This window comes from Plecotus auritus (assembly GCF_963455305.1).
Source record: "Plecotus auritus genome assembly, chromosome: 8".
In the NCBI taxonomy this organism is placed as follows: Eukaryota; Metazoa; Chordata; class Mammalia; order Chiroptera; family Vespertilionidae; genus Plecotus; species Plecotus auritus.
Window position 1 is genome coordinate 93,469,543 of NC_137782.1, and position 14,829 is coordinate 93,484,371.

The window sequence follows — 14,829 nt, forward strand, 5'->3', positions numbered from 1 at the left end:
CAATCGGATACTCAACATCTTCTCTTTGCAGAAAGCAGTAAGATTTTGGCCCCAAGAGTCTTCCACGATTCCTTTCTTGTACTCCACGGAGTAGCTTTTTCTTTTTGCGCTCATTTCTAGGGGTAAAAAAAAAAGGAATTGGGGTATCAAGGTGGGGGGAGGGGGATCACTCAAAATGACACAGGGGGGATCAGAGGGGGGAATCAAAATGGCACAGGAGAATCAGAGGGGGGATTACCATTTTAGTAACCCCTTTTGATCCTCCTGTGTCATTTTGATTGCCCCCTCTGATCCTTCTGTGTCATTTTAAGTGATCCCCCTCCCCCCACCCCTATGCCACTGAACACCTTCACCAGACATCCCCCTTACCCCTTTATCAGACATTTACCCCCTGGGGACTGTCACTGGGCTTGCTGGGGCCTGGATCTGGGCTGGAGCAGGGTCTGCCACTGACTGAGAACCTTCAGTCGTCATGAAGGCGGCCGCGAGCATCAGGTAGTGTCACCAGAGACAGACCAGCACTCACCACCTTCGCCGCGTCCTGTCCGCTCTAATCCTCCTGTTCTTCTACACGCATCTGTGAAAGTCTCCTCCTCTCTCCCGCCCCGCACTCACCGCTCACTCCGACCTCCGCTCCGACTCCACACAGCAGTGACATCAGGACTCTGCGTAACGTCACTGGTTGCTAGACGCCAGTCGGGGCGGCCCTAGTGACCAGTTTACGGTAAGTTAATTTTCATTCTGAGACAGAGCCTGGGGCCTTATTTTCCAGGGATGCCTTATATTTCACTCAGAAGGAAACCTGTAAGTAGGTCTTATTTTTGGAGGATGTTTTATTTTTGGGGAAACACGGTAGTTTGACATCCCTGACAAAGAGGAGATAGTAGGTACAACCAGGGCAGGGCTGGCCATCCTCAGAGCCTATGTTCTTTCTGCTGTCATCTTATTAAATAACCAGAGGCCCGGTGCACGAATTTGTGCACGGGTGGGGTCCCTTGGCCTGGCTGGCAATCAAGGCTGATCAGGGCCATGGGAGGTTGGCCATGGGAGGTTTTGATCAGGGTCATCGGGGCCAGCCAGCATGGGGGAGGGGCTGCAGGAGGTTCCGATTGGGGCCATCAGGGGCCAGCTGGCTGGGGGGAGGGACCGCGGGAGGTTGGCTGTAGGAGCGCACTGACCACCAGGGGGCAGCTCTGTGTTGAGCGTCTGACCCCTGGTGGTCAGTGCATGTCATAGTGACTGTTGGACCTGTTGTTCAGTCGTTCGGTTGCTTAGGCTTTTATATATATAGACTAGAGGCCCGGTGTACGAAATTCATGCACGGGGGAGGGGGATGTCCCTCAGCCCAGCCTGCACCCTCTCCAATCTGGGACCCCTCGAGGGATGTCCAACTGCCCGTTTAAGCCTGATCCCAGTCGGACATCCCTCTCACAATCCAGGACTGCTGGCTCCCAACTGCTCGCCTGCCTGCCTTCCTGATTGCCCCTAACTGCTTCTGCCTGCCAGCCTGATCACCCCCTAACCACTCCCCTGCCAGCCTGATTGATGCCTAACTGCTCCCCTGCCAGCCTGTTTGCCCCTAACTGCCCTCCCCTGAAGGCCTGGTCACCCCTAACTGCCCTCCCCTGCAGGCCTGGTCCCCCCAACTGCTCTCCCCTGCAGGCCTGAGTCCCTCCCAACTGCCTTTCCCTGCAGGCCTGGTTGCCCCCAACTTCCCTCCTCTGCCGGCTTGGTCACCCCTAACTGCCCTCCCCTGCAGGCCTGGTTCCTCCCAACTGCCCTCCCTTGCTGGCCATCTTGTGGTGGCCATCTTGTGTCCACATGGGGGCAGGATCTTTGACCACATTGGTGCAGCCATCTTGTATTTTGGAGTGATGGTTAATCTGCATATTACTCTTTTATTAGATAAGATAGAGGCCTGGTGCACGGGTGGGGGCCAGCTGGTTTGCCCTGAAGGGTGTCCCGGATCAGAGTGAGGGTTCCCTTGGGGCATGGGGTAGCCTTGGGCAAGGGACCTGTGGTGGTTTGCAGGCTGGCCACGCCCCCTGGCGACCCAAGTGGAGGCCCTGATATCTGGGGTTTATTTATCTTCTACAATTGAAACTTTGTAGCCTGGAGTGGAGCCAAGCCTTCTGTTTGCTCAGTGGCGGCAGCCATTTTTTATGGATTTATGTATCTTCTATAATTGAAACTTTGTAGCCTTAAGCAGAGGCCTGGGCCGGCCAGTGTGTGTGGAAAGCTTGGCTTCCTCCATCACTGGGGGCAACCCTAGCCTCCTGCTCTTTCCAGCTCTGTGGCTGCCGCCATTTCTGTTTGGTTTTTTGTATCTTCTATCATTGAAACTTTGTAGCATTGAGTGGAAGCCTAGGCCGGCAAGGGCAGGCGGAAAGCTTGGCTTCCTCCATTGCCGGGGAAACCCAAGCCTCCCTCCTGCTCTCTGTGGCTGTAACCATCTTGGTTGGGTTTATTTGCATATTTGCTCCTGATTGGCTGCTGGGCGTGGCTGCTGGGCGTGGCTGGTGGGTGTAGCAGAGTGATGGTTAATTTGCATATTACTCTTTTATTAGATAGGATAATTCCAGATTTTTAGCGCCCACCCCCCCCCCCCGCCCCACACACAAACCACCTTCCTCATTGCCACCGTGCTGAGCACATGTGGAGGTGGGAGAGGTGAGGAAAAATTCAAAACTTCTCCTGGAGGCTGGCTACTGTGATTGGTGTCCCTGTAAAGCCACCATACTTTGCAGAGAGGAATTTCAGTCATGAACTATGGGTGTTGTCTATCTAACTCAGATTGAGAAAGCCCACGGTTGGGCGTCGTGCTGCTGAAAAATATAGCTTGTTATTAGGTTGCTTTGCCATTTGGTAAGGAATTTAAATGCCCCATCAAGTCAATGAATGGCTATTAGTTTAGAAGAATGGTCTGGGATTTCCACTTCTTTCTAAAGAAACCCTCAGGACAAAAGGGACACATGGAAGTTGCAGGTTAATTTTTGTGCTTGTGAAATTCCAGCATGGATGCAAATGAGGACAAACATGGTAACAGATACTGAAGTTAAACTTGCTGTGAGCATGCCACTTTTAAACTCATTTTAAAAATCAAATACGTAAAAAACACACAAACACTGCTGTGGCACATGGAAAACACCATCACTTGCCCCAAAACCTAGTAATTGCCAGCAGTATTGTTAGTGACATTTTGAGCATTTACTCAGTGGCAGGCACTGCTGGGAGGCTTCACAAACTGTGACACATTCCTTCTCATGGATGTGGCCCTGAGAAGCTGCTACCATGATTCCCATCCTGCAGATGAGAAAACCGAGGCTAAATCCTTCTTTTAGTGCGTTAACAATAGGGTTGTTCAATGAAGATGTGGAATTTACTTTAATCCATCTTTTAAATGTGCCTCAATTGCCCTCTCCTCCCCTTTTCTCTTATTTCACCTAGTTCCTATCTATCCTTCAAAGCCTAGAAAGTTGGTCCAGCATCACCTCCCGCCGCCCCCAAGGCTGGTGAATGACTCCCCGCCCCCATCATAGCTCTGAAGCACCTCCCATATACCAGTCCTCAATGCCCTTCCCCAGAGCTCCTCCAGGGAGGGGCAGAATCCCACTCTGCCCTCTCCCCAGCTCAGGGCACACAGTAGGTGCTTAGCAAACACTTCTTGAATAGATGAATGAGTGAATGAATGAAGCAAATGCAGAAAACAAATTCATTTTCAAAATCCAGCGTAGCTGAGTTTCCCCACCCCGGCACCAGGACAATGGAGATGGTCCCTGTCCTCAGTGTTAGTGTGTCTGTCTCTTTAAGGTGCCACTGCTTTGAGCCTCTTTTCTCATCTACAACATGGGGACACCTGTAGGAAGGGGGCAATGCTGCCCCTCCCTCAGGGGACTGCGGCAAGGATTGAGTTGATATTGTAGAGTATTGGAACTGTGCCTGGCACAGACAACATGCTTGAACATGTTAATAGCAGCAACATTATGTACCATACTATCTAATAAAGAGGGAATATGCAAATTGACCATCACGCAGTGACAGAGATGGCGGCGCCTATAGCCACAAGATGGCAGCACCCAGTCCCCTCAGCCCCGCTGGAGTCCCCAGTCCTTTCAGCCCAGCCAGAGCGGGGAGACCCTCCCTCAGCCCCCCAGCCGCCCAGGGCTGGCCCAAGGCACAGGCAATCCTTGGATGTTGGCTGCCCAGCTGCCTAGGGCTGGCCTGAGGCACAGGCAAGCCTCGGATGGTGGCTGCCCAGCTGTCTAGGGCCAGCCCGAGGCGCAGGCAAGCCTTGGATGGTGGCTGCCCAGCCACCCATGGCCAGTCCGAGGTGCAGGCAAGCCTCGGATGGCGGCTGCCCAGATGCCCAGGGCTGCCCGAGGCTCAGGTAACCAGGGCTGGCTGAGGCTTGTGCTGCCGGCAGTGGCAGCAGCAGAGGTGTGATGGGGGCGTCGCCTTCCCCTGATTGCCGGGTCACCTCCTGCCTCTGAGGGCTCCCGGGCTGTGAGAGGGGGCAGGCCAGGCTGAGGGACCCCCCGCTCCAGTGCATGAATTTTCATGCACCAGGCCTCTAGTGATATATATTATCTATTTATCTAGATCATTGCTATTTATGATAAGTGACATTGGTTTTCCACTTACCCCACATAGTACTGTGAAGTTTTATTTAAAAACTAGAGGCCCAGTGCACAAAATTTGTGCACGGGGGCAGGGGTCCCCTCAGCCCAGTCTGCACCATCTCTAATCCGGGACACCTTGGGGGATGCCTGGGATCGGGCCTAAACCGGCAGTCGGACATCCCTTTCACAATCCTGGACCGCTGGCTCCTAATCACTCACCTGCCTGCCTGCCTAGTCGCCCCTAACTGCCCCCTGCTGCTGGTCTGATCACCCCTCACTGCCTCTGCGTGCAGGCCTGATTGCCCCTAACTACCCTCCCTGCTGGCCTGGTTGCTCCTAACTGGCCCCCCCTTCTGGCCTGGTCACCCCTTACTGCCCCCCCTGCTGGCCTGGTTGCCCTTAACTGTCCCCCCTGCTGGCTTGGTCACCCCCAACTGCCCCCCTGCCAGCCTAGTCACCCCTCACTGGCCCCCTTGACAGCCTAATTGCCCCCAACTGCCCCCCCCCCCCCCCCCCGCTGTCCTGGTTGCCCCCAACTGCAATCCCCCCCCTGCTGGACTGGTCGCCCCCAACTGCCCCCTCCCTGCTGGCCTGGTCACCCCCAACTGCCCCCCTGCTGGCCTGGTCACCCCCAACTGCCTCCCCTGCCAGCCTGGTCACCCTTCACAACCCCCCTGCCCCCACCCCCAGCCTGGCCTGGTCGCCCCATGCATCCTGCTGTTCAGTTGTTTGGTTGTCCTCACTAACCCCTTACACAGACTGCTTGTTTAGTCCTTTGGTCGTCCCTCACTAACCCCCCTGCTGGCCTGGTCACCCCTCACAGCCTGCTTGTTCAGTTGTTTGGTCGTCCCTCACTAAGCCCCCTGCTGGCCTGGTCACCCCATGCAGCCTGCTTGTTCAGTTGTTTGGTCATCCCTCACTAACCCCCCTACCGGCCTGGTCACCCCATGCAGCCTGCTTGTTTAGTTGTTTGGTCGTCCCTCACTAACCCCCCTGCCGGCCTGGTTGTAGGCAGCCATCTTGTGAGGTTAATTTGCATATTACCTTTTTATTATATAGGATAAATGTATTTGATTTTTTTAAGTGAGTTAAAAATAAGCCAGTATCTGTGCAGTGGTACCCAGATGTGGTCTAGATCCTGACATGGGAAGGTAACTCAATTTGGGGAAGCTTCTATAATCGTGCCCTGGTCACTGGGGACAGGACCACTGCCCCCAGTGTGGCCTAGGGCCTGGGTGTTGGTGCCAAGGGCGGAGGCTTTGTGATGGGCCCAGATGCGCTGCCACCGGGCCTAGCCCACCTTGCCTGCTCTGAGGGTTCGGCTTCCAGCTCAAACCTGGGCTGGTATTTTTAGCATGAATGCACCCTCCACCACCTCTTACACTCTGACCAAATTTAGAAATCTCAAGAGGTCTTTGCACTTCCAAGCACCCGTAGGAGCGATGAATGAACAAGCCTCCTGTCCAACCCTAATGCTTGCAGGGAAGCCCCAGATTCATTGCACAGCGAGAAAAAGTGAGTTGCAGGACCACTTATGTGGTCTGGGTCTACTTCTGCAAAATCATGCATGTGTATCTGGACACATAGCCGGGAGAGGGGCATGGGAGGGGCTGCTAACAATGGGAATGCAGGTATGAGGGTCAGGGGGTGGTTGAAGGCTGGGGAGATGAGTCACTCTGCTTTATGCGAAGCTTTATATCTGCTGTTTAACATAAGTGTGTATGCCTTCTTAAATTTGAAAACTTTGAGCACCAAAATGTTTATATCCTGTGATTGAAAAGCCTCAAACCACATGTGCATTTGGGATCCCACAGTTAACCAAGGGCTTCTAAGGCTGTGTGTGGTGGACCCTTACTGTTTCTGAAAATCTGACACCCACCATCTCTTTCTTCCATAAATCAACTCACATGTTCTAGGTACACTTGCTCCCCACTCTGGTGCACCTGGTGCTGGCTCCACCCTCAGCTCCAGGGAAGGGCGGAGCCAGGGACCACAATCAGAAGGCCACCACTACTTCCTGCTCTGCTCCTCAGGGGCTGACCCCACCCCCAGCCCCAGGGAGGGGCATGGCTAGTGATGGCCAATCAGAGCACGACAGCCCCTGATTCCTCAGGGCTGGGTCTGGCCCAGGGGTGGGCAAACTTTTTGACTGGAGGGCCACAATGGGTTCTTAAACTGGACTGGAGGGCCGGAACAAAAGCATGGATGAAGTGTTTGTGTGAACTAATATAAATTCAAAGTAAAGGAGCGGAGGGGAGAGCAAGAGAACCCTCCGCTCTTTCGGCTCCGCGGGCTGGATAGAACAGCCGAAAGGGCCGGATCCGGCCCGCGGGCCGTAGTTTGCCCACGGCTGGCTCTGGCCTCTAGCAGGGAGATTGCTGTAGACATTGTTGGAAATGGAGAGCCCATTACCCCGTGCTGAAGAGCTACTGTGGGACCTTCTTTCACATCAACCAATTCATTCCCAGGCTTGTCTGAAGCTTGTGAATTTACACATGCTGATGGCTGAATTATCAGGAATTTTGCATATTGGTTGTTAAATATGGCCAATATTAAAATCAAACATATAAACATATGAAGTGAATGATATTAAACATCCTATATAATAAAAGGCTAATATACAAATTGTCCCCTTGACCATGAGTTTGACCAGGGAGTGGGGCCAGCTGGCTAACATCCTGTGTCCCCTCCCTTAGCCAGCTCTGATTGGGGCGGGCCAGCCAGACTCCACCCGTGCATGAATTCATGCACTGGGCTTCTAGTAGAAGTAATAAATGCTCAGAACTTACCACTCCTTAATTATTTCTACACTTTACTGTTATCCATGCCTGTGGAGTTATTTACCTGTATTGTCTCGGGACAGTGGAAATGCTGCATAATGGTGCGTGCCTATGTCTCCTCCAACTCCACACAATGAGTCACTCTGGTAGCTTGAAACCCCACCATAGTGGGGGTATTTACATCATGGGAATTGGCAAACATGACAGTTAGGGCCCCCCCGCCCCAGGCTGTTGTTAAACATTTACTAGCAGAACAGAGGCCTGATAAAAGGCAAGGTCTTGTCTGATTTTCAGGAGCCCCAAGTAATAGGAAGAAGAGATTATAGGTATCTTTAGGGCAAGAACCACACCTTAGCTCTCTTGGTTTCCCCAACATCAGCCAAGGCATTCAATTATGTATGTTGAATAACTTAAGGAAATCAGAGTCAAGGGCTTCATCTGTGGTTACCTAGTGGTGGGAAAGGGACCAGAGCTTTTATTTTATTCCAGATCCTAGTCAAGAAAGAATAGATAACCTGAATAGTCCGGTGGTTATTAAAGAAATAATATTTACAGTTAAAACTTTCTAACAAAGAAAACTCTAGAACAGGTGGCTTCACTGGTAAATACTATCATTCAAAGAAGAAATAATCATAATTCTACACACACTTCTAGAAAACAGAAGAGGAGGGAACACTTCCCAACTCATTTTATGAAGCTAGTATTGCCCTAATACCAAATATACTACAAGAAAAAAACCTGTAGACCAATGTTGCTTGAGAACATAAATAAAAGAATTCTCAACAAAGTATTATCAAATCAAACCCAGCAAAATATAAATAGGATAATACATTATAACCAAGTGATGTTTATTTTGGAATGCAAGGCTGGTTCAACGGTAGAAAATCAGTCATTGTAATTCATCATATCAGCAGATAGAGCAAAAGCAAATAATCATATTAAGCACTTGACAAAATTTAACATCCATTCATGATGAATTCTCAGCAAACTGGTAAAAAAAGAAATGTTCTCAACCTGAAATGGCATGTACAAAAACCTACAGCTAACATCATACTTAATGGCAAAAATGTTAGGCTCTTCCCCTAAATTGGGAACAGGGCAAAGATGTCTCATATTCAACATCCTACTGGAGGTCCTAGCTAGTGCAATGTGGCGAGAAAATAAATACAAACAAATTGGAGAGGGAAAAATGAATTTTTTGTCTCTTTATTCAGATGGCATGATTGTCTCTATAGAAAACACCAAGGAATCTACCAGAACTGATAACAAGTGAATTTAGCAAGGTTGCAGGATACAAGGTCAACATACAAAACTCTACTGTCTTACTCTATACTAGCAATGAACAATAGGAAATAAAAAAAATTAAAAAGAGTACAATAACAATAGTACCCCCTCCCCCCACCAAAAAAAAAAAAAAAAAAAACAAACCCACGAAAAACTTTGGTATATATCCAACATCTGTGCAAGATCTGAATGGTGAAAACTATAAAATGAGGAAACAAGGATGAAAGAAATCAAAGAAGACATAAATAAATGGAGAGACACACTACATTCACGGATTGGAAGACTCAATATTGTTAAAATGTTAAATTCTCCCAAACTGACCTATAAATTCATCTCTCCTGCCAAATTCCAGCAATATTTTCTTGTATAAGTCAACAAGTGTATTTGAAAGTTTACATTGGAAGGCAAAAAAAAAAAAAAAATCCAGAATAACCAAAACAATATTGTAAAAGAACAATGTTGGAGGACTCATACTTTCTGATTTTGATGCTGACTATAAAGCTACAGTAATCAAGACAGTGTGGTACCCATGAAGGGCGGATCAGTGCAACAGAAGGGAGTCCAGAAATAGATTCCCACATGTGGGGCCAATTTACTTCCAACACAGCTGCAGAGGGAATGAGATGGACAAGGAGTTTTTTCAATAAATGCTGCTGGAACAACTGATCACCCACATGTGCAAAAAGTGAACCCCGATCCACACCTTGCATCATAAACAAAATTGGACTAAAAAAGGACCACAGACTTAAATGCAAAACACAGAATTATAAAACTTCTAGTAGTAAACCTAGGGGAAAAAAATCTTTGTGACCTTGAGTTATGCAAAGATTTTTTCAATATGACACTAAAAGAATGATTCATCAAAGGAAAAAAAGATAAATTAGAGTCCATCAAAACTTCTTTAAAAATCTGCTGTTTGAAAAACACTGTAACCAGAATGAAAAGAGAGACACGGACTAGGAGGGAATATTTGCAAACGTGTGTCTCATAAAGAACTCGTGTCCAGAATCTATAACTAACTTCCAAACAACCTAATTTTAAAAAAATGGTTAAAAGATTTGACCAGACATTTTACTGAAGAAGATATGCAGATGGCAAATAAGCCCATGGAAAGATTTTCAAAGTTACTATTATTAGTAAAATGGAAATTAAAACCACAATGTATTAGCACTACAAACCCAATAGGATGGCTAAAAACAAAACAACAAAACAAACCCTGACAATACCAAATGGCATGTGGGTGTGTGGGCAGCTGGAATGCTCAGACCTGGCTGGCGGGAACACAGAATGGTGCATGCCCTTTGGGACCAGGTTTGGGAGTTTTTTACAAAATTAAACATACCTCCACCTTATGACCCAGAAGTCTCACTTAAAGAGGAATCCTATCTAATAAAGAGGGAATATGCTAATTGACCATCATGCCCTCACAAAGATGGTGACACCCACAGCCAATAAGGAGGGGATATGCTAATTGCTGCCACGCCCTCAAATGTGGCGGTGCCCACAGTCACAAGATGGCGGCGCCCAGTCCCTTCAGCCCCCCAGCCACCCAGGGCTGGCCTGAGGTACAGGCAAGCCTCGGATGGCGGCTGCCCAGCTGCCCAGGGCCACCCGAGGATCAGGTAACAAGAGCCAGCCAAGGCTTGCACTGCTGGCAGTGGCAATAGCAGAGGTATGATGGGGCATTGCCCTACCCTGATAGCAGGGTCGTCTCTTGCCCCTGAGGGCTCCCAGACTGTGAGAGGGAGCAGGCTGGGCTGAGGGACCCCCGCCCCCCACTCCCCGCTCCAGTGCATGAATTTTCATGCACCGGGCCTCTAGTGAAAATATATGTTTGCACAAAACCTGTATACAAATGTTTATGACGGCTTTATTCATAGTCTTCCCAAAGTGGGAAACACTCCAATGCCCTTGAACTAATGTATGCATAAACAGGTTGTGGACTGTCCATACAATGGAAAATTACTCTACCATGAAACGAACAAAAGGTCCACCAGCAGCAGGACTGAATCTCAGAGTCATTATGTTAAATGATTTTGTCTATCTCATATTCCGGTGGTTACTAGGGGCTGGGAGTAGGACACAAAGGATTTTGGGGTGATGGAGTTGCTCTATGACTTGATTGTAGTGATGGGTACATGACCATTCATTTGTCAGAACTCAGAGAATTATATACTTAAAAAGGGGGTGGGGGATTTTACTGTATGTAAGTTATACCTCAAAAAATTAAAAAATGTTTAAGAAAAATAAACAAAAAGATGTATTGTTGGAAAATAGCACTAAGAAGAATTGCAATATCCATTTCATTTAGATAACAAGTTGTGATTAGTAAACTAATTTCTATTTGCCCAACATTTGAAGGCCCCACATCCCCATGACTAATGTCTGATTCTTCATGGAATTTAAAAAATATGAGCAAGTATCTACCTGTACTCATCCATCCATCCATGCTGGGATTGTCCTATCTGTCACAATAAGTCGTACGAATCATGTTTGAGAAGAACCAGCGTCCTCCTTCTGTAGGGGCCTGTGTACTGAGAGGAGTGTTACCTGACATAGGACACACACGTTTGCGTAGTCAGACACGTGTATTTTGAAACAGTCCCTGCTCCGGCGACACTGCCAGCCAGCAAGGAGCAGCACCCCCTCGACAGTGATCCTGGATCTTCTCGTTGCCCCCTCCTCGTCACGGTGTGTCTGACACTGTAAGACAGCTGCCGCGCTTGCTCCCCACTCCCTGAGTACACAATCTTGGTGCCAAGCCATGGAGGAGGCTGGCGAGTTCCACAACACAGGTCACATGTTGCTTCTGGAAGCTCTGCCTCCTTCCATTCCTGCTGGAACAATGAGCCGTGGACAGGCCGCCAGAGAGAGGCTGAGTCACTGTGTTGGGTAGAACCCCAGAATGGAAGCTTATGGCTGGCTGCACAACATATGCATCTAGTTTTTCCAGCATGCATGAGAGCAGGGAGGAACGAAGCCTGGAGAGCAAGAGGCCCCAAAGCTCGCTTTGCAACAAAACTGGAAAATGCTGATTCTCCAGGGCCACCCCCATGCTAATTCCACGGGCCTGGGGAGTCCAGGGGTTTGGTTTTTATAAGCTCCCCAGGTAATCCCAATGCCCTGAGAGAATTCTGAACCACTGTTGTCGAGGGCCTCGAAGGAGCTGGATGTCCCCCAAGATGATGGAGTTGGATGAAGGTCAGGCATGTTGAGTGGTGTGAGGTATACAGAGCCACGCTGCAGGGGGAGGAACCCTGAGGCCCGGATGGATGGAGTGAGGGTGACCAGTGCAGGGACAAGTGCACACCCAGGTGACAGGTGCCGCAGCCCTCGAGCGGAAGGCACCCTGAGGACTGGGTGTCGCTGTAGACAAAGTGACCAATGATGATTGGTTTAAAGTAATTCACTGTCAAGCATACTATTTTCTGTTATCACTTTACTGATTCTGATGGTTCAGGCCTTGGGATGTAATTATGACGATGATCAGGATGAGTCTTTTGATCGGTGACCTTTGGACGGATACACGAACTGTTACACTCCACGAGCAGAAAATGGCAACAGGTGCCTTTCAGCTCATTTGGTTGCCTCCAAGAAGAATGGGTCACCATGTGGCCAGCTTCCAATCATCCTGGCTCAATTAAGAGGTTTTTTTAAAAAAATACATTTTATTGATTTTTTTACAGAGAGGAAGGGAGAGGGACAGAGAGTTAGAAACATCGATGAGAGAGAAACATCCATCAGCCGCCTCCTGCACACCCCCTACTGGGTATGTGCCCACAACCAAGGTACATGCCCTTGACCGGAATTGAACCTGGGACCCTTGAGTCTGCAGGCCAACACTCTATCCACTGAGCCAAACCGGTAAGGCTAGTTTCTTGTTTTTTAAATCCTCACCTAGGATACTTTTTCCATTGATTTCTAGAGAGAGTGGACGGGAGGGGGAGAGAGAGAAATATCAATGTGAGATAGACACATCCATTGTTTGCCTCCTGCATGAGCTCCCACCAGGGCTGGGAAACCTGCATCCGAGGTACATGCCCTTGACTGGGAATTGAACCCACAGCCCTTCAGTCCTCGGTTGGAGCAAAACCGGCCAGGGCTAAGAGGTCTTTTTATTGCCGTTTGTCTCCGCACTCATGGTGAGCGACCTCTATGGTATTCTACCTGCAACTGCTGAGAAAAAAAGTGATACAGGCAGTCCTCAGTGTACGTCGTTTCGTGGTTACGTCGCCATCTTCCATTTATTTATATAAAAGAAAAGTTCCATCATTTAGATGTATGTACATATGTGCTTTATGTTTTTTATTATTTATTTACTACAAATAAAGGTCAGGAATTGTTATCTTTTAATTTTTTTTTACTGTTTCGCTTCATTACTGCTGTGTATGTGCTCCATGTGAGTGACATAGGTGCTTATGTAGGTGGGTTCCGACTTTCGGCAAAAATCGCGTTACATTGCAAAGTAGTTCGGATCTCCGACGTAACCTGAGGACCTACTGTATGTGTCTTTTGAAATCCTAGATGGTGCATACTATAAAAGACAGTGATTTAAAGGCCAGGCTCATACTCAGCCATGCCTTGGAAACCTACTAAAGTAACATCATAAACTAGGATGCCACTTAAAATCTGTTTTATCAGATATACTCAATTAAAAATAAACTGCAATATGCCCTGGCCACTGTGGCTAAGTGGTTAGAGCATCGGCTGGCCCACCAAAGGGTCCTGGGTTCGATTCCCAGTCAAGGGCACATACCTGGGTTTCAGGTTTGATCCTGGGTCCCAGTTGGGGTACGTGTGGGAGGCAATCAATCGATGTGTCTCTCTCACATCAGTGTTTCTCTCTCTCCTTCCCTCCCTCCCTTCCACTTTCTCTAAACATCAATGGGAAAAAAATATCCTCAGTGAGGATTAAAAAAAGTAAACTGCAATAAGAGGATCAGCAAAATGTACATGAAATTGGCTGGTTAAGCCAAATGTCCTAAGGCTTTAATTCAACATGTTTAAGTATGAATAACACTGCCCATTAATGACAGAGTCATACAGCATACATTAAGTATCCATGAGGTTATCCATGGTTATTAAAAATACCACATTGATGTTGGAAATGGCATCTGTGAACTCTCGCCATGTTGAGTAGTAGGCTGTTGGGCTTTACAATATAAGCTCTTCTGGTTAGTTCCCCAGGACTAACCCTCCACTGGGAGCCACCCAGTCAGTGGCCGACTACAGCAATGCAGGCTTCAGCCAAGTCCTAGGTTTGTTTAAAGAGCATCCTTTACATAGTAAAACTGTTGTCAAACAGTGTTGTAATTTAAACACCCTTCCTCCGAAACAGAGACGTTAAATTGTGCAAGAGGTATACATTCCCAGTTTCCTGTGGGTTGCAAAGCTATTTTAAGCTGAAGCGTTCTGAAGGTGGCTCAGTCCCCAGGCATCTAAACTCAGCGCCTCCAAACCGTCCTCACCTCCAGGTTTTGTCAAGGCCCCTTTCTTCACAAAGTCAAGTGCAATAAACCCTCCTGTTACTAATAAGGACAAACCCTTTTTCATCTTGCTCTAGGGTACGGAATTGATCAAGCCAACGTGGGAGAGTTTGTTACAGCTTGGCCATTCCCATCAGTCTCCAGTAGCTGAAGTTCTGTCTCCATGGCTGGGGAGGAGGGCCGGTAGTGGGGGAACGTGGAGGGGAGACACAACTGCCCTCTTATGGGGACTGTTGTCATTGCTTCTGCCACAGAAATCGAATGCACTAATAGTTACTGCACTTGAGGAACAAATGAGTTTCTCCTTTTACGCAGGAGTTTGGTGGGAGTCTGGACACATAAAAGAATCAAAGCCCATCATCTGAATTTCATTCTACATCACATGTCATCAGGTGTTATACATGCAAAACACTGCAAATTACTTATAAAAGACTGTTTATGAGGAGGCATTGATGTTGTTAGATACCAACTGGGCTTGCAGTTTCAAACATGTTTTTGGTTGTTAATCCTCACCTGAGGATACTTTTCCAGTGACTTTTAAAGAGAGTGGAAGGGAGGGGGAGAGACAGAGAGAGGGACACAGTGATCGGCTGCCTCCCACACGAGTGGAGGACAGGGATCGCAACCAAGGTACATGCCCTTGACGAGAACCGAACCCGA